We start from the raw sequence: 21,864 nt of genomic DNA, 5'->3' as shown, positions 1-21,864 counted from the left end.
GCTGGACACCCCAGGTACAGTTCCACATGCCACTGTACATGCATGTGGGAGGTGTGTACATCCCAGATGCCATCCATGTTATGGACGAAGGAACACAGATATGGCAAGCGATGCACAGCAATGCCCACACACAGTAGTCACCCAAGTGACCAGATGGGGGATACAACACCCACCTGTGTGTGCAAATGCAGACACTACATCCATGAGCCACAATGCAGACCATTGTCATGTGGCCTGATGCCAAGGTACACCCATTGCCTAGCCGTGGACAGCTGTCTGGCAGAGTGGAACACCACACACCTGTGCAGACATGCACAAATGCATGTCAGTAGTGGCACCCTGTGTGTTTATATGTGAGTTGCATGCTGCAGATGTTCACATCCACACTCCCTACAACCCCCATGAGCATACTGCGGCATGCTGTCTGATGTCAGACACCTTCCCATACCCTTCTCCCGTACTGCCCCCGTATGACCTGTGTGGTGCATGGGATACCTGCACAGTGATGTGATGTGGCAATCCCACAACCGATGAGTTGTACACCTGGCCCTGCCACATGTGTCAATGTGTGTGTGTGTGTCCTTGTGAGGGTGTGACTGTGTTGACACTGTCACCTGTTCATGCTGACAGGCACGTGTATGTCACCTACTGTACAGCTACTGTATCCCTGTTGCAGATGTCACTCCCCATCACATATATGTTCTGAGTGCTCCACAACAGGTAACCCATGTGGCACATCCAATAATTGCAGCAGACTGTGCTAGCACTACATAGTCATCAGGGGGTTGATACCCTGTGCTGCTAGGTGTGTGACACAACCATGTCTCAGTTCTACTCTCCCACCCTCCCTGACACGTATTAACCTCTGAATGCATCCCCCACCCCCCTCTCAGGTGGACATGGAGACCTACACCTGCCTTGCTTAGGCAGCAGCATGTGTAATGTAGGTTATGCTCATGATCAGCTGATGGCCTCTGCACAAATCGCAGCCCTCCCCTAGCTGATTGCATGTGAAACAGCTGTGGTAACATCCCCATCACCAATTTATGGAAACACACTCTAATACCCAGGAACATTATGGTGGTGTTTGCCCTTGTCACCCACTGTGAGCAGGAACTAGATCTGGTGTGTGCCAAACAGGATCTCAGATGGATTACGGTGTACCTCTAACAACATACACTGTGGAAACAGTGCATCAAACGAGAGGTGGATGTGCCTAACCTGACTATAGCCTGTAGGTGCCGCTATACTGCATTTGGAGTAATGTTGCTTTCACAGTGTTTGTGTGGATATGGCTGATGTACATGTCTCAATACCTGCCATGTCAGTTCCATGTTGATGGGGAATCACCATCTGCAGGGTCATCTGGAGCCTGGGAATTGTTGTGTCCGTGGCTGCATGTGCCACCCGCAGAACATCTAGCTGTTGACTGCTAAAGGTAGTGTGAGTATTGCAGTCAGTAGATGGAGAAAGGTGTGGTAGTCACAGACATTATATCCCTCAAAGGACATATGTTACAACAACCCTGTAACAACAGTAAATGTATGTGGTCAACACAGGAGCATGTACATATGTTGTGCATGAAGTGGTGCATATGTGCTGTACACCATACTTTGTGGCATCATATCTGAAAACAAGCCATGGATATATCTGACTGCTACACATGTTAGTAGGGGTTACATTACATTACATTACCTGCACATTCTGAGAATGTTCATACAGTACTGAGGTCTGTGTACCTATGGTGATTGTCGACAGTGTGCATAGTTTTGATATGTACCTTAGCCTGTGTACAGACTGAGGTAGATGACATTGTTCTGGTTCCCCTACTTGCAGATGTTACATGCTGCCCCAATGTATGGTACTGTAGTGGCGTACATGTTTGTAAGGCCATAAATACATGTGTCCCATACCACAGACACCCACCAGACCAAACTGTGTAGCAGGACAGTATATGTAGGGAAGTCTGTGAGTGGCACATATGAGGATGGTGTCGAACACATAGTCCATATACTGTCATACCATGCTAGTTAACCATACATGGCTGTCGCTGTGTTCACAGTGGTTGTGGATATGCACTGTCACACAGGTGTATCCTACCCTGTGCTGTGACATGCCTGTGGAGCCTGCTGTATATGCAGGTATATGTGCATTCCCCCTTGGGATGTGTAGTCCAGTATTGAGCCAGTCTGCCTGCAGCCTGCACAGTGCATTGTGACATGCCTAGCAGCTGAGTGTAGCTACCTAGTGGGATGTCATGCTCAGTTACTAGCCAGATGTCCTGCTGATGGGCCTCCCCTAACAGTCATGTATGTCAGACAGGGCAGTGGGATGCAGTGCGGATGTATGTCAATACCTATTGTGTAGTATGTGGCCATGGCACCCCTGTACCAGTGGTCATACCATTACAGGCCAGGCAGGGGTGTGTGAATGCATGACCTATGGTGGACATTATATACCTGTCGTCGTGTGTTATACCCATCTACATGGCCATCCACATCCGTATTGTGAGGCATGGTACACATGTGTAGCACTAAGGGCATATGTGTATACCTCTGGAATGTACAGACTGTGTCAGAGCCCCACATATACTGGCCAATATCTCTGCTGCAGTCCACAGCGGCATTACATGCTAGGAGCAGTACTGTACACTGATGTCCTTTGGATGTTGTTCAGTAACCAATGGCACAGATGTTATGAGCAGATGTGACCTGCCACACACACCATATCTGTGAAGACAATCCCAATGACAATAGCAATAGCCTACTAGTATACCTGCTAGAGATACCTGACCTCCCCTGCAACTATGACATTGGGAACATACGGGCTGGGGTGGCCTACACTTAATGTCCAGGAACTATGGTGGGAATTTATGTACATTTACATATCCAGATAGCCAGATATATGAATACACTTGTGTGCTACACCCATTTAATACTGTCATGGCAACCACCCACCATTGAGCCCCACATCATATGTGCATGGTCCTATTACATCTCCTGTGTGATGGGCATCCATCCCGTGTGTGGGCAGCAGTGCTACCGAAAGCATGTAGCAATACCCCATACAGAAGAAGTGACACACTCAGGGCAGCCACATATTCATCGGAAGATCAGGATGTACAGACAGACTGCAAGTGGAGTTGTGTTATGCATTGTACAGTACTAGTGTTACAGGGTGTAGGTGTACATACTAGTTTGCCATGGAATGCAGTCTGTGTGTATAGAGCACAACTGTGGGCCTACCCTCATGCCAGCCAGAGTTGTGTCTATCATGTCTTGTCTGTCCACCACACAGGTCTTGTGTCAGATAATACACTGGTAGTGTGTGTGTTGCATGTTACCAGTACATGGCTATATCCATGGCTGTCCATACCAGCAATTCCCTGACTAAGGGTATGTTACGGACTATCCTGTAACATCTGCACCTTGTGTAGTGTATAGCAATAGTTGTCCACATGTGTGCCTGCATTCTAGCCTCTGTCCATCACCTACATACCAAGCTGTGCACATATGTGATGTTGTTGGTGGTTGATCCATAGTGGGCTGGTAGTATAACACACTGCCATGTCTGCCATTAGTCCACTGCCATTGTAACCCCCAAACATTTGGTGGGGCTGGGGCCATATATGTGTGGGCACCACCTACACAATACATGTGTGCCCTCATGCACTGCAGAACCCAGTGTATATAACAGTGGTATATGGCCCTGTATAATTGAATCCGGGGGAGAGCACCTGAAAAGACCTAGGCTGCTACAAAATGTGAGGTTATCAGGGCTGAGCTGCCTTAAGGTATCTAGATGTACAGTACCACATACTTCACCAATATCCACATTACTGTCATGGATCTGGGTACTGCAGGACTACTGCCCCCTGCCATACAAACTGTTCTCTGTGTTGGTGTGCACATGATGGTGTCATTTATGCCAAGTTATGTAGTGCTTACAACCCATGTGGTCATAAGACATCCATACCACCTACTGTGTATGTACAGTGTGTAGATAGAGGCTGCTGAGCTACACATCTGGAGTACATACTGTCGATTGTTATGTATCCTGTGGCCCAGTGTGTCTTTCCTATTGTACAATGTGTATGGCTTGGCCTGGACAGCAACAGCTGTGAACCTTTCCAACCTACTGTATGAGTGTAACTGGTCCACTGTAGCATCACTCCTTTGATATAGTTGTCAGTGTCTGAATAGCTATATGGCATGGCATATAGAACTGTAATAGTACACTATGACAGGTTACCATGTCAGCATACCTGTGGGTGTTGTTTTGCCTATGACTTCTCTGTGGGTGTATGTTACAGGCAACAATTGTCATTTGTATGGGTGGCACATACAGTGTCCAGTCATTCAGGGGTCAACTGTAGGCATAGTGGCTGTTCCATATTGTGTGCACCTACTGCTTATGTTTCATACTGTACATATAACTGTGTGTGTATCTGTAGTCACATGTATATGTACATATATATATATATAATCATGTATATGTATACCTGTATCTGTATATCTGTGTCTGTGTATCTGAAGCCTGGTAATGTTGATGGCATCCACATAATACATCCCCCATGGGAGCCAGAACGTACCGCATGATATGTTACCAATAACAGCCTGACATCATGCAGGTGGGATGTAGTACAGGTAACATCATGTGCCCATGTTGCCACTGGCCCTGGTTATGGGTTTGCCAACACTTGGTAGTGTATTGCAGGGCAGATGTGTTTGGCTGGGGGGATACCTATTCATATAACCCGTATAGTGTGTGGTGCCTCTCAACCCCATTAACGTAACATGTAGCCTGTTACACTCCACTCCCTAACAACTACATGTGCCTTGCAGTACCAGCACAACAGTGTTGCACCAATGGGTTGGTAGGCATGGGAATCCCATTGAGGTCTCCCACATGTGTGTATATGTGCATGTGTGCATATCTGTAGGGTACACCAGTCCAAGTCCACATACTCCTATTGCAATACACTTTGCCACACAGTAGTACGGATATTGTTGTTGTCGCCCATAGGTGTGGCAATGCAATGCAACACCCTACTATGCCTGTGGCATGTGCATCACATGCATATCCCTGTGGTACCACTGTTGTGATATGCAATGGGTTGTTTTTGTGTCATGGCCACTGTGTGCTAGTGGGTATGTCAGAGTATCTAGATGGGCTCTAGTGTGTACAATACCCAGTGGGGTATGTGGGTGCTGTGTACACTGTCTTTACACCATGGTACACCTGGTATATGGCCCACGTACCACTCTCACGTGGCCAATGTTACCATCACCCATACAGGTAACAGAAAACAGGATACGGCCCAGTTACACGTGCTGTGTGCAGCCTACCTGTAACACATTGGACACATGGACTAGTTAGTTTTCAACTATACACCCAGGTCTCTAAGATGTGTCTACCCGTTATGTGTTGGTCAATGTGTATATGATGGTATGACACACTATGTATTCGCCATATACAAACATTACATCCCCCATTACCATATTGTACATGTCTGTGGATGGTCTGCATGTAGCAAGTGACCTGGTACACACCACACCCTACAGATGGTGTTGTGTGTGCAATGACAGCCACACAGTACAGTAGCACTACATACCCGTGTTGGGGTCTAGACACAGTGTCACCAAGTCAGAATGTGTGTGTATGTGGATGGGTTGTAATTAGGGTGCAGGTCATACCTGTACCAACAGGCCACTGGTCATGTTTGCAAGGACAATAGCTGTTATACATACCTGTGGCATGTGTGTACACCACACATGTCACGGCCATGGTGTCACCACACTGACATACCCCTGTGGAATATGACTGCAGACCATCCTCCTGCTGACACGTGTATGCCTACAGCACAAATGGATGACAGTATGGGGATATCAATTGGTGTTACCAACAGCTGGGATGCATCCTAGCTGCATGGCTACACTACCTGAGATGTATGCAGTACATATTACCCCTGACTACATTCTACACTGAAGTACATTGCGACACTCTATCACAGTCACCGTGTGCATCAGGACCATGTTAGCCTGTCCCAGCATCGATGTTAGGGATGGCAGGGATGTGGCACAGGTATCATCATATGCACAGGGTGTGTGACTGTCATCCTAGCTGCATGGCTACACTACCTGACATGTATGCAGTACACATTACCGCTGACTACATTCTACACTGTGGTACATTGCGGCACCCCATTACAGTCACCGTGTGCATCAGAACCATGTTAGCCTGCCCCTGCATTGATGTTATGGATGACATGGATGTGGCACAGGTATCATCATATGCACAGGGTGTATTCCAGGTGTGCCAGAGGCTGAGGGTGGTCCAAACATGTGTCACCATGTGTGTGGGTGAGAGGTGTGGTTCCTTTATTGGGGCGTGGTGATGTGGTTTATGCTGGTATGGGGATGCCCTAGGTGTGGTTGCATAGTGTGTGGATATGCATGCACACAGTTCCTTCATGTGGCTGCCCCACACGGGTAATGTTGGACAGCTGCAGACCATACCTAGCAGGGTGTGCAGTTCAGTGCCTCCGGCCACGGACACACCAAATGTGCCTGCCAGGGGTTCCATGGGCATGTGCAGGTACAGACCTTGAGGTGCCACTCTCCCCTGATGATGACATATGTCCACTGGAACCATTTCCCGCCTAGGCCTGGCCAGGGCCACATGCACGTGGCCTGCTATGGTATGGTGTGGACAGCAGCTGCTGTGGTCTGCTGGGGCTGGTACTGTCACTACGGGAGTGGCTGTGCATCCTGGCACATCCATGTTGACTGCCAGCTGCTGGTGTCTCTGGCCTACATCCACGTGGACATCTCACCACTACCACCACACCTTCTAGTACAGACATACCACGATCGAGGAGGCCAACCATCTCACATCACCATCTATCCATGGCCTCAGTATATTCATGGAAGGCAACAGCGATTTCAATGAGTTTCCACTTACAGCTGCAAAAGCAGACCTCTGCAGCCTCAGGAACTGTCTGGAGTGCATTTCCATATGTGCCTGTGCCTCCATTACAGTCTGAAACATGCTCCCGATGGTACCAGTTGTGGCACTTCTGCCAGGGGCAGGATGACCTGTGGTCCTCCCACGAGCACCACCGTACATCTGCCAATGTGGTGGCCTTCTGGACATCTGGCTATGCTGACTGTGACCCAACACAGTTGGCATGGGCACCACACTTTCCTGGCCATTGCCGCCAAGCATCAACTGTCCCTCTGCTATGGTCACATGTGATGGGGTTTGTAGGGGCACTGTAACTGTGTGCGGGCTTGGAGTGGCTAGGAGGGTGATGATACATGTTGGCGCAGTGTCAGTCTCTGATAATCCCACCTGTGCCTCACCTGTACCTTCATCATCACTGATGTCTGTAGGGACAGCTACCTCACTATGCAAGCAGGAGGGACCCTGACCCACCTCGCCACCTGTGGGGGAAACAAATACACACGTTAAGACCTGTACAGCAGTGCATAACAGTACACACACTCACACACACTCTCACACTGACAGCCATCTTACAACCTCACCTTCCCTGTGTTTGCAGACAGTCCCACAGTCAGTTGCATATGTTCCCCTTCCTGCATGGCACTTGCTAATACACATGCATCATTACAGCCCATTAACATATCATCCCTCCCCATACCTACATGGTTACCACACCTGACCTGTTACTCCATTGCTTCCCTGACCTGGCTGGAATAGGTTGTACATGGCCTCACACCTGTCACCCTGTATTACCCTGTGTATGGGCAGTAATGGTGTGCAAGGCCCCTATATGGTTGGGGCTGCTACATTCACTACATATGTCACACACCAGAGCCTCATACTACAGTCTTGCTCAGTCCATGACACATCTGCTGCACAAGCGACCCATCATGTAGATAACAGTACTACCTGGATACACTCAATGATGTGCTGTGGTGATTCCCCATTGCATTTGTAGTGCTGCATATGTGGGTAGCCGATTACCTATCTGCTGCTGGCAATATGATGGGTATACCTGGTATGTCCTGCACCTCCCAATGCATGCTCCATGCTATAGCCCTTGTTATGCTATCTGCTGTCCTGTGTTCACATACCTGACAGGTTGTCCTGGTGTCCCATGTCTCACTCCATGTACGGCACAATCCCAAGGGGAAGTACCACCATGTGGTCAATCTTACTATCGCCTGTGCATACATGGACACACACACATCTGACATGCATCATCCACACTCCACTATATTGCACCTACAAACACAACCGGGTCACACACACACCCCACACACCTACATGTGGAGTTGCACAACATTTGTACACACAGTCCTCCCATTAGTCTTCAATCAACATGCATTACACATGGAGCTCAACAGCATGCAATGCAACTATAGTGACATCATGATAGTAGTAGTATACATGTGTGTGAGACATGGGCTTTGTTGGTAGGTGATGGCCCCTCCCTGTGTTAACACCGCACCCATGTACAATGTGTTACTGTGGCCTGTGCCGCACCCTGCCTAGTACTGTGCACCATACCTCGCAGGTGTAGACACCATTGATGCATCTGTAGTACTGTGTCGCTTATGTCAGCTCCACTGCTCACAGCTCCTGTGTGTTGTAGCAACACATGCCTGGGATGGTATGTGAACAGCTATCAGTTGTGGATGCCTGATGTCTGCATTACAGATCACAACATCAGCAGTGCATGTCTGACCAGTACATGACTATTACACTGACAACCAGTGGATCTTATCATGGCTGTGTGGGGTGCCCTACACATGTCCCAGACCTCTGCATGGTTGCAAGGTCTACTCATGTGCACATCCCTTGGAGTGCACACACTGCTGTGATGAGTACTGTGGGGTCAGGGTTACATCTGCAATGTTTACTTATTATGATTGTGTGCAGCTGTAGCCATGGTGGTGTTGAGTCACACATGTCCCTACTGTAGGCCATGTGTCCTGCCACGTCACATCCCTGTGGACACATTGCACATTGACAGGATGTTAGTTATCTTGCATGTGTCTGTTGTACCCTACCGATACCCCAGCATGGTCTCTACTGTGATGCAGTGCATTTCTCAGCAACAAAATGTGAACATGTACAGCACGCAGTATGGGTAGGTGTGTTAGACATGTGCATGGGGGATAGCCCATAGCTACTACATGCCCAGTAAATCATCATGCATGAACACGAACCATACTCACCGGCTATGGGCTGCTGCTGTGGTTGTAACCTGGAGGGACCTACGGAGGAGTGCGAGAAAGCTGATGTCAGTGGCCACAACTGTGGCATTCATAACAGATGAGTGCAGCATTATGTTACATCAACAGTAGAATTACACAATATTGCAGCTTCTACACAACTGTTTATTACTACTACGCAGCAGCAGACAAAGTATATGACATCTCAGTTCTGCATGATATACCTGTACAGCTGCAGATGCATACACACGAGTGGTGTACTGATGTGCCCTGGAGCCTTACCTGCATGCTCCTCAGCTGGTGCATCGTTGGCACCCACCTCCAGGATGTGCCCTGCCAGGTGTTGGTGTTGCAGGCAGACAGGTGCCACTAGGCTACTGAGAAGCTCCTCCACATGGGTGAGGGGTGGATGGGCAGGTTTCCTCCCCATTGTGAGGTGGTCTCCCCTTATGGCAGCTGCACGCCGACATACATGATGAAGCAGGTCGGTGCAATGATGTCAGACCTACTCATAGCTGCAGTTCTGCAGTCCGACATCATTGACCCTGTGGACTAGCTCATTCCACAGGGCGGTCCTCTCCTGCTGGTCATGGGCTGTCTAGCCAAAAAGAAGTATGTAGTGCTGTACCAGGTGGTCGATAATGATAGCCGTTTCTGCGGCACTGTACACGGGAAGGCGACAATGCGATATGATTCCTGGAAGACATAAAGATGGAAACAGGTATAAGCCACCCATGCAGCAGGGTTACCATAGTTCTTAATACACATATATGTCTCCCCCCACCATGTCAGCTACAACAACACGTTCACAGACTGCAATTGTTATGTCAGCTGCTTACCTACCATTGGGACATATGTTGTATTGTATCAAGCTTTGTGCTATGTGTATGTGCCACGCTTTGTGCTATGTGTTTGTAGCCATGCTCCCTGTGGGGACACTTATCTTTGCTGGCCTGTTACAGACTATTGCACCTGCATGCCATTGTCAGTGCCACTATATACATATATATATATATATATATATATATATATATATATATATATATATATATGTGTGTGTGTATGAATATACATCTATGTACATATATGTGTAGATATATGTTGTACATTGTTGATATACCTATGTCTATATGACTGTCTGTATCTGTACACATACACATCACAGTCCGTGTCACACAGATATGTGGAGTGCATACAGACAACCAGTCCGCATTCTGTAACCGTCTTTCATTCATAGCTGCACTGTTCTGCCTTGCTGCAACACAGACAGGTGCCACATGTGAGCACAGGCTAACATTAGGGTGGTAACTATGGTGTGAGATTGCTGGTACGCCTATTACACACCTATGGCATTTTTGCATGCTACATTACACATTCACATGACTGTCCTGCAAGTGCTGTGCACTGACACACATGTGTCTATCCTGATGGCAGTGCATCCACCAACAGCTATTCTCCACACTAACATAACATACACAGATATTATGGCTGACATCTTTGTCATTTGTTGCTGATCTGCACAGTTGGCGGGTATGTCCCACTGCTTACAGGGGCAGACAGTATTGTCCAGAGCAGTTGTTCAATGGGACATCATTACAGGGACAACTACAGATGGCACATATCAAACAGTCTATAACATACATCCTATTAATCTATACCACATCCTACATTAAATTACCTACAGTTGTGTTTTACATACCTTGTAGTGTTGGATGGATGTGACGTCTTCCTGGTTATGGCCTGTAGTACTGTGTTCCCCACTGTGTAAGATCCGTGCTTTCTCTCTCTCTTTCTCTGTCTCTCTCTCTCTCTCTCCCTCTCCAGTAGAGCAAATGAGTTGGTTTGAATGGATTACAGCATGACTTTTGTAGGTAATGCACATGATCAGGTGATGGACTCTGCACCAATCAGTGTGCAACAGTTGCTGACTGCGTGCAGCCTGCTGTGTGGTGATTCTGTTAACCATCGTCATGGCGACCCAGTACTATAAAATGCTTACTCATGTAGGCATTGTCCCTTCACCTTTCCAGTACGGATGACATCCTCCTGTATGTTGGCAACAGTGTTACAGACAGCAGGTTGTGGTACCTACTACAGCGGGACTTGCAGACACAGGACAACTACACATCCTTAGGTTGTTTCAGACCTACAGACAGAGTGAGTGGTGTTGTTATGTGCTTTGTATATTGCTGGTCTTGCAGTGTTTGCGTGTACATAGTAGTTTAGGAAGGAATGCAGTCTGTCTGCATAGCTCTCAACAGTGGGCCTATCTACATGATGGCCAGTGGATTGTCTGTTTGCTTTTGCCTGTGCACCACACAGGGCTTGTCCTAGATATATCCCAGGCAATCTGTCTGTTGCGTGCTATCAGTACATGGCTACTTCCAGTTCTATTCCTGATGTGTTATTCCTGCATAAGGGTATGTTACATCGAATCCTGTAACACCAGCAATGTGCAGGGTGTGTAACTGCAATATTACGAGTATGGCCCTGTGTTCCTGCCTCTGTCCTCCATATATATGGCTGGCTTTGTCCTGCTGTGATACGGTTAGGGGTTGTTCTGTATTGGCCTATCATAATATACTGCTGGCATTCCTGCTATCATCCCAGTCATATCGTGGATGCCCACAACATTTGTTGGTCAGGGTCCATACATGTGACAGATACATAGACATTATCACAGGTAATAATTGTCCCCATAGGCCTTGACTACAGGGTGTAACTGGCGGCAGCTGACCTACATCAGTTATTGTTTATTGTTACCTATCTTAATGGCGAATCCTTTGGCCACAGTAGTGCGAATTGATGGGCCTGTCTTGGACAGCATAGTATGTTATATATCCACACTGTCTGCATCTACTTTTCTGTGTGGGCCTTGCATTCCTCACTGATTACATAAGTGCAGATCTATGTGCTGTCGGTAATGGTATACATTATTGTAAAATACACCATTACAAGTTGTCTGTGTATACATATCTGTGTGTCGTCCCATGTCCTGTGAATAGTGAGTGGGCTATGTGTAGTTCCGTACCCCTGTTCAAGTGTAAATGTCATTTAGTAGGTTATACAGCAAAACGATTATGTTATACCGATTTCACACGGGAAATGGAATGTGCTGCAGTGGGACCCGAACCGAGATTGTGTGTGCGATAGGTGAATGCTCTGCACACTACACTATTGCAGCTCTGCATAAGTTGCATATTCCTACATTAATGTCATACCCATGCTTCCTTTCCCAGGCCTCCGAGCTCCACGTACTCAGCATCCATCCATTCTGCAGTTGCTAGCCCTGACATACCACAACTCTACACATTTCTCTCTCTGCACGTCTCGGTATTCCTCCATAATTACTGTCTCGATGCAGCCTTCTGCAAGCTCTTCATCAGTTTAGTCCATGTACATTTGAGCCTTCCCTTCATCCATCTCTGATACTGGTGGGAACATTATTGTGACCCATAACGTCTGGTGCGTCCCGACTGGGATGGACTTGTTGTTGTGTCACGAGTACACTTTGCTGGTCTACACTGTTTCTCTCACTAGTAACATCCTGCCAGGTTTTTCAGATGCAGCGGTTTGTTCACGCACCAGACCAGCCTCATCTCCTGCTTCCGCGGATGAAACACGCCCCCACGCCGTGGCCCATTTTCCATTCCTCTCTTCAGTATTATACGACACTACTGTTCTCACAGTATGCGTGGACATGCACCACCATTCATTGGTACTCATAGACTGCTCGGAATACTGTGATTGAGCACTGTACACATGTTTGCTGGTATCAATGTACGTACATACATACATTTCCTATACTGTTGGCTGACTGTGCCAGATGATATGTTTGTGATAACAGCAGCTGATTGTATATCTGCCATGCCTTTGTGGTAACTCACTTGGACTATAGTGTGTGGGGGGGGGACCTGGGAGTGCTGATTATGTTGTTACTGGCCACGATGAGGGCTGTGGGCTACAGAGTGCCTAAAGCATTGCGGGGGAAGTGTAAGCAGGTATGCGGTGGTATGCGCTAGGCTAGGACTTGCTGAACTCTGGTTATGGCTTCTTACACTGGGTTGGCCTCCACATTGCTTAACCAGTGTGTGTATTGCTTACCGCCGTTCACACAGGCATATTTCCACTTGCTGCTGCATACCCCTGCGCTACTTCATGTACATGTCGTTATTATACATGCTTACGTCAGGTGTACATGTCAGGTATGACTGTTCACGAAGGTCAGTGTAAGGTTAAGTGGAATTCCGGTTTAGCATTTCTGGTTAGACTACACTCAGGTATTCGGGTTAGGTTTAGTTATGCCACACCTGTGTTGTAGAGTAGCTGTGAATAGTGGAAGTGTAGGTGGGTAGGTGAAGGGGGTGACATTTTAATTGTATAGTAGGCCGTTCGACTGATTGGTGGGGGAGCAGTAGTGCAGGTTTGCAGGGTGTTGGGATATGTATGCGAGGCAGGACAGGAGGTGTCAGTGTGAGTAGTTGGTGTAGGGGTCTGGAGTGTTGGAGGGGTGGTGGTCTTTGCAAGGTGGTGATCCCAGTGTGCTTGGATCTTCCCTTCATGTGTTATTTACATGTGTAGTCTGGGACAGCTGCAGTACTACACCTGGGTTGGGGGTTACAGATTTTGCCAATATAGTTGTGTGGAGGGTGTCACCTACCTATGACTGTGAACATTACTACGAATGCAACAGGGGTCGATAGGTAAGTGGTGTTACTGGGCCACACAGAGGGGCAGAAAGTGGGGACATGTCCAGGGATGTGCAGGACGGCTTACGGGAAGGTCCACAGCTGGCCATTTTTTCTACAGTGATAGCTGTGTATATACCCTGCACTTGGGGGTAGGTCTGGACAATCACACTCCTGAGTGGGGGTGAGGACAGCAACATAGCTCTCAACTGATCAGAGACAAATCTCAACAGACTCAGGGATAAATCCTCAAATAATCAGGGACAATCAGGGACAATCTTTAAATATTTGTACTATTAGCTTGAAACATTTGCAGATTAAGAGACTGTGGTGTAATATAGATATTCTGATGTAAAACATCTATAACTCTGGATTACTATTATTTATTAAGGGTGACTCATCACCTTTTCTTCAGCAGCATGGTCTGGACAGCAATCACACCTTGTGATGCCAATTAGTTCGGCTTAAATGCCTACAGTGGGGTGCTGTGACCATGTGTTCTTTGGTGTCATTTAGTGGGTTTGCAACAACACATCTGGTTATACCGTCCTTTGCCATGTAAACTAGACTTTTCTGCAGTGGGACTCATACCTGCATGGCTGCTCGTTAGGTGTCGTCTCTGCCCAGTGCACACTATTGCTTACATCCCTGTGGCAGTCCACATAGAACCGCTCCAGCCAACACCTGCACAGCTTGGCCCATAATGTCATACACATAGTTCCCAGACTGCACTTCCTCTTCAGCAGTCTTCCTTACTCCGGGTGCAGTTGGGCCTAAACACACCACTACACACTGCCAACTCTCCACTTCTCGGGACCCATCACATACGTTGTCTCGCCCCATAGGTCATCAGGCTTCCCCAACCTTGTAGTCCGGGAACATGAGTGCCCTGCCGTAGGTTATCCATATAATGGCTGGAAGCCCGAATAGCCATTAAATTTTTGGCTTGTCCCACAAGGGACATTCTTGTCTTTGTTTCAAGATTAGACTTATATATACACATATATATATATATATATATATATATATATATATATATATATATATGTACTATACACTTATATACACACACACACATATATATATATATATATATATATATATATATAAATATATATATATGTATATGTTGGCATACACACAGACACACACACACACACACACACACACACACACACACACACATATATTGCTGTATATATATATATATATATATATATATATATCTGACGACATGTTGATGTATGGGTGTCTGCATATGTATATATGTATATGTGGGTATTTATTTATATGTATATGTGGGTATTAATTTATATGTCTATCTATGTATGTATACATATGTACTACAGAGAGGAGGAGGTATATATCTATTTAGTTATGGGTATTTATACTAACACATATACCTGTAAATCTTTAGCTACATATCCGGTAATGTTGACTGGTATTGCTGGATACTGTGTTTCGTGTGCATACCAGCCAAATTTGTGTGCCACTTATGCTTTGCAATACCTATCACTACATCCATTGGTGTACACAGAGTCACACGTGACATCTACTGTTAGTACCAGGAATACATTCGTCCCATGCAGGACAACCCAAACATTGGGTATTCAACCTTCATCTACATCCAGAGTTACATAGGTACCCCTGGCTATGCACATGGTCTCCAGCATGTGCCACACCTAGGATACTTGGATCGGGACATCATATGGGATGGGTCCCAAGGGGGAGCAATGTGTGGGGTGTGGTAGCTATGGGTCGGTAACCAGGGTAGGGGTGGTGGCTGCATGTGTGCTGCGGGTGGGGGGAAGCAGAACTGTGGGTTATGCATGTATGGGTTGGGGATGGCCTGGGTTGGATGAGCCTGTACTGCTCAGCCTGCCTAGTGGGTGGGGAAGAAGGGTATGTGATGTCGATATGTGACGCATAACAGTGGGCTGATTTAATTCCCTAGTTCAATGACAGACGTACAATACTATGAGCTTGGTAGTGTATTGCAGGGCGGATGTGTTTGGCTGGCCAGGGGGTATGCAAATTCGTACGTGACATGTATTGTTCGGAGCTTCTCAGGCCCATTGATGGTGCATGTGGACATATATGTTTCTGTTCATCTACCATTGGTATCCACAGATGGCTGGCCATATATACTTCTGTGGGTATATATATTTGCTTACATATGTCTAACTATGTCAGAATATACCTACGGAGACATATCTCTGTGTACATATGTCACTTGAGGTGTATATGTGGACATATAGATGTTGACATATATATATATATGTAGTTGCCAGCATTTGCATGTATATCTGTTCATATATTTGTATTTATATGTGTATATCTCTAGATATTTATATATATGTATATATATGTAACTACATCTATAGATATGTTACATCCATTTAGTTAGTGATATATTTGCAGACACACGCCCATCTAGCTGTAGGTATACATTCGCTGTACTGTTGCATGACTGGGCTGGGGTTATGTTTCTGACAACATACAATTTCTGCATATCTGACATGGCTCAGTGGTAAATCATTTTATGTATGGTGTACATGGTCCTGGGTTCCGGACTTGCGAAGGCTGCTTGTTTTGTTGCTGGGCAGAACACTGGCCGTTGGATATGGTGTGCTTAAGGCACTTTCAAGTAGTTTTTGGTGGGTTTGTGCAGAGGTAAGCACTGCTGACTTTCGGTCACAGTGTCTTACACATAGTTAGTTTCTCCTTTGCTTAATCTGTGTCGGCGTGCTTCACTCCACCCACACGCACTTGCACACACTCACTAGTGCTTACATATGCTTACTACTGCTTATCTGTGCTTACGCCTGCTTACTGCTGACTTATTCATTATGGTACTGACTCTTCACATGTGCATTTAATGCAGTACTCCAGTTCACATTTAAATGTTATTTAGTAGGTTATAAAGAAATAAAATGTAAATATATGTTCGTATACAGATTTCACATATAAAATGGTATGTGCTGCAGTGGGACTCACACTGGGAATGCCTGCTCATTAGGCAGATGCTCTGACCACTACAATATTGCTGTGCTGTTTTAGTTGCATATATCTTCATTGTTATCCTCTTCAGCCTTTTAAGCTGCTTTAACCATAGCTAAGCGATGGGCACATCTAGCTGTACTCTGAGTTTTAGAGAAAAATACAGGGGTTACTTATTTTTATTTTTATGTCCTGTTGCTGTTGTACACATGGGGGACTGTTGGTGGGGATATGCAGACACCTATGAGCAGTCTCACTCATTTATTTACAGTTTCTGCTGTTCTACTTTGCAGGGGCATGTTTATTCTGAGAGCTCTGCTCTCAGACATGCCCCCTGCACTCGTCCACACTCCATGTAGGATTAGGAGGTCAGGCAGTGCACCTTAATTAATATGCTTGGAGCGCTGCCATCCTCCTCCTATACAGCCGCTTCCAAGCAGGACTACCCTAGTCCTGCACAGAAGATTAGTGAATCCAGAGGAAGGACTTTGCTTACATATTCTTCCTTCCCCTAGCCCCTACCACTGTCTTATATTCATAATACTGCATAATACTGCCATTTCCATTCTTTAGTGACATTCACAAATCTCAAAGTAAAGACACATGCATGTTCAGCCAACAACACCTCCTTACCACTTCCTAGTCAGAGTTGAGGTTTGGTGAGAGGAGTGGGGGTTGCAGTGTCAAGTGAATGACCAGTGCATACTTTAGTGAGAAATGACCAGTGGTATTACTTCTGTATACATTTTTAAACCATCCCCTTATATGCTTTGATTTTTTATTAGGCAGAAAACTACTAAAGCACACATTTTATACAGGGAAGGAACTGAAGACTTCCTTGAATTGCTACATTGTGTTGGGGGTGTATATTCACCTTCTGCCTGAACACATTTCACAGACTGTTGCATGCAAAACATAACTTTTTAAAACATTACTCATCCAGATAAGCTGTTCACACCTATAAAAGTATAACAATGTATTTATAACTTGCAATAAAGGGAGGATTGGCATAGTATGAGAATTCATATAAATTATAATAATAAATATTTAAACAAATGCATAGTAAGCAAGTACTGCAATGAATGAAATCCCTTGCATATTAGTATGAGTGATATTAGTAATATTAAGGAATAAGATGTGAAATATAGGTAAACAACAACTGTCTTATGCCTTCTCTTTCTTGTCAAGGAGGAAATAAATTATAGGTAATATTGGTGTTAGCAGGGTAGAAGAACAGCTAGGCAGGTTGAAGCCACTGGAAAGCATGAATAAAGTAATAAATAGAATTGAGTGTTTAATTTGTTTCATTGCTATATATGAAGAAATAATATATAAAGATGATAACTGAAGCACTACAGTGCATTCAGTATATTACTGCAACCAAATGTAAGAGATATGTCATTATGTAAGTGCAGTAAACTGTCTTTAATTGATTTCATTAACTATATAAAGAAGTAATTTTTAAAGGATGGCAAATGAAACACTATGGTATATTCAGAACATTTCTGCACCCAAATGTAAAAGACATATCAGTATATAAGTGTAGTGTTCTAACTTTAACTGATTTTACAAGATGTAAACATTTATAAAGAGTGTTTTCTGAACAGTATTGCAAACAAATGCATATCAGGCACAAATATGATCATGTTAACATAGTGGACTGCAAAATGTAAACCCCACCAAAACTTGACAGCAATATATTCTTTCTTTACAGGTGCACATAAACACATCACCATATCATTAAATCCCAAGTATGTCTCATATCATTCTTCCCACGTACATATAAGCAATTTCCAAATCAGTAGTCCCATCTATGAGTAAGCACTTCCCATGCATTCTGTTTTACGTCAATACAGATTTATAAAAATAAAAAAGTTTTAAAGTAAAAAATTGAAAGATGTGTAATATGATGTGTGAATGTATTCTGTGTATTTTCTTTTTTGTCTCCCCCTTTTTCCCCTGTTTTTCTTATTTTATTTTAATTATGCATTCCTTTGTTATTTATTTTATTTCTCTCCCATTTAAGTTAATATTTTTAGAGATCCAAATTCCTCAGGAGCAGCCCAAGTGTGTATCTCCCAGGTTAGGGATCATTCACCCTCAGCCTGTCCAGGGTTGGTGCAGAGGCAGCCTGTCAAACCTCACTGAATGGGGGTGTCATGATTTGGTTGAGGATATGCTGGAGCAGGATGTGGCCAGACAGATTCAGCCAGCTGAGGCCTCTCTTCAGTTTGTGGAAGAATGGCTGCCCTATTTAGTGCCAACCATGCACCACCATGGCCCCTACCCTTCAACATCAGGGTCTACTACTATGCAACCATCTGGCAGTGGAAATGTTTAAGGCTCTGTGGACTGGGGACTTTTTTCTGTTGCCTCTCCTCACCTCCCCCTTTTCCCTTATCCTTTCTCCTAAAACCTCTTACCTATTTCCCACCCATACTACCCTATTATATAAAACATGTTGACAAAATAAGGGGGACTATCTGCTGCAAAAAAATACTGTGCTTCACCTCTCCTACCTTCTCCATTACAACCTTCTTGAGGTCTCTCCCTTTTTCAGCCTTTCCCATCCCCCTTTCCATTCTTTAAAACAAACAACAGGGTGTCCACACAAGGATAGCCCTATAGAAAACATTTAAACATTTTAATTGTTTCAAAATATTAATAATGAAAGCTGCACAGTCTTCCACTTGCCATAAATCTTTCAAACATAAATGGCCATGCCCATCTACAATATTCAAATGCAAGTAATATGAAACCTACAGCCTTCACATAGCACTTTATATGTACTGAACACTTAACATTAGGTACTTTGCACTTTTGCCATAAGTAGGTATATTTTTCAAATAATCTGCACTTAGGTTATTTGCATATATGTGTGCTGTTTACTTTTGTTTTTTCAACTAATTCCTTTTTCATAGTTATTTTGCTTGATTACAGTCTTACAGTGTATTCAGTTTATTACTGTAAGTATTATTATATTATATCTGAACTAATACTTGTATGTTTAAGTTCACCAAGTGTCATTTCTCTAAAAATCTTGCTTTACATATAGTAACTTAATAATTTTCACTTGATTTAGCAAGTTTAAACTTCTTATTGCACATGCTAATGCTTAAGCTAATTACCTTATTAAATATTCAGTATTACATTGAATTCTCGCTTTATATCTAAACAGTAATGGTAAAATAAAGCCTTTCCATTATAATTATTTTAGGCAATTACATGCATATGCTTCTCACCTCAAAAATTATTTTCTTTTGTCAGCAAAAGCGTTCTGTTTGTGTTGCCTTAGTTACCTACTCATTATGGATATTTACACAAAAAATCTATGCACCAGCCAATATGTAAGATCTAAATATACTTTCTTAGTGTTAATTTTTCTTTAGGATTCGTACACATCTACATATTACACATATAACATATTCAAATATTAATATCAAAAGTAGGTACATTGAATATCTTTGGATATCTGAGGGTCTTAATGCAAATCTGGAAGAATACATGTATTGGTTGGACTAAGGAATGCAGATCATCTTAACTTTGTATCTTTATGTTTGTCTTCTATTTAATCAAAAAGTAACAAGCAATTATTTTCAAACAGAATAACAGTGAGAGAAAAAATATTCAGAAAACTGATGCATAAAGATTGATGATGATGTTGGTGAGAATGAAGAAAAGATTGCAAAAACCTATGTTCTATGTTGTTCTTTTCTTCTTCTCTTTCTTCTTTATTTCTTCTATTTTCTTAGATTTTTTGTATATAATTTTTTTGTATAGCTTTCTGTGTACATTTGTCTGATTGGTTTTGAATTACTGTTTATTTACTTAATTATTTTTCTTTGTCTGTCCAGGTTAGTCCCATTATGACTTTTTGCTTGCCCTTTTTGCAGAGTGTGTGTGTGTGTGTGTGTGTGTGTGTGTGTGTGTGTGTGTGTGTGTGTGAGAGTGTGTGTGTGTGTGTGTGTGTGTGTGTGTGTGTGAGTGTGTGTTCTGCATATGTGTGTGCATCATGTGTGTGTGTGTGTGTGTGCGTGTGTGTGTGTATTTTATATTTTTTATTGCATTAAATGAGATTTAGCATGAATATTTATTTACTTTACACATGAATTGTTTAGAAATGTAATAATGTATTTAAAAGGTCAATTATTATAGAGTGGGTACATTATTGCTGTTCAACTTTTAGTTTAAGAATTTCTAGCACCTTAGCATTTAATTATGTCTTTGTGGTCACTGATCATTGATTTTTGCTGCATACTTACATATTTACATATTTATATTCTCACCCATACACTATATACACGGTTACATCTTTTTATTTATATATTTTTATGTACTATGTATATAGATGTTTATATTTTTTACCTTTCAGCTTAATATTTTATTAATTTATTACTTAATTGATCTAGAGTTTTAAGTAGAACTTTTAGAAAATCTTATTAGTATTAATTGTGATAGAGAATTTATGAATTTTTAAAGATGAAGTAATTCTCTGTATTTTCATATTCATCATTTCATATTATATCTATTATTATTATACTGTTTTATTTTAGTTTTTAATTGCATCATTTTTTATTGATTTATCTTTAATGGATTCTAGCATGTGACCATTTACTTTATGTATTTAATGCAGGATATGAGGTAAACGGGATGTCTGAGGAAGACTTATTCATTGAAATAAGTTGAAAGCACTTATCTTTATTGTTTTTTTGAGTGTGACTAAACTTTTTAAGTGAAACATTCTGCCTTTGTGAGCTTCTGTGGCTCAGAGCCAGCAGTTTTGAGGAATTGTTTTGGTCTGCATCTTTTCAACAGTTCGTTTTATGTGTGTGTGTGTGTGTGTGTGTGTGTGTGTGTGTGTGTGTGTGTGTGAGAGAGTTTCAATCTTTTTCTATATTTTTATAGTTTTTTGGATTTTTTTCTATGCATTTGTATTTCAGTATGACAAAGTACATCCATAGATAGATAGAAAT

This window comes from Protopterus annectens, chromosome 2.part0 (genome assembly GCF_019279795.1).
Source record: "Protopterus annectens isolate FY-2018-M chromosome 2.part0, PAN1.0, whole genome shotgun sequence".
Lineage (NCBI taxonomy): Eukaryota > Metazoa > Chordata > Ceratodontiformes > Protopteridae > Protopterus > Protopterus annectens.
The sequence above is the reverse complement of the archived record's forward strand: the minus strand, read 5'-3'. Positions refer to the sequence as shown.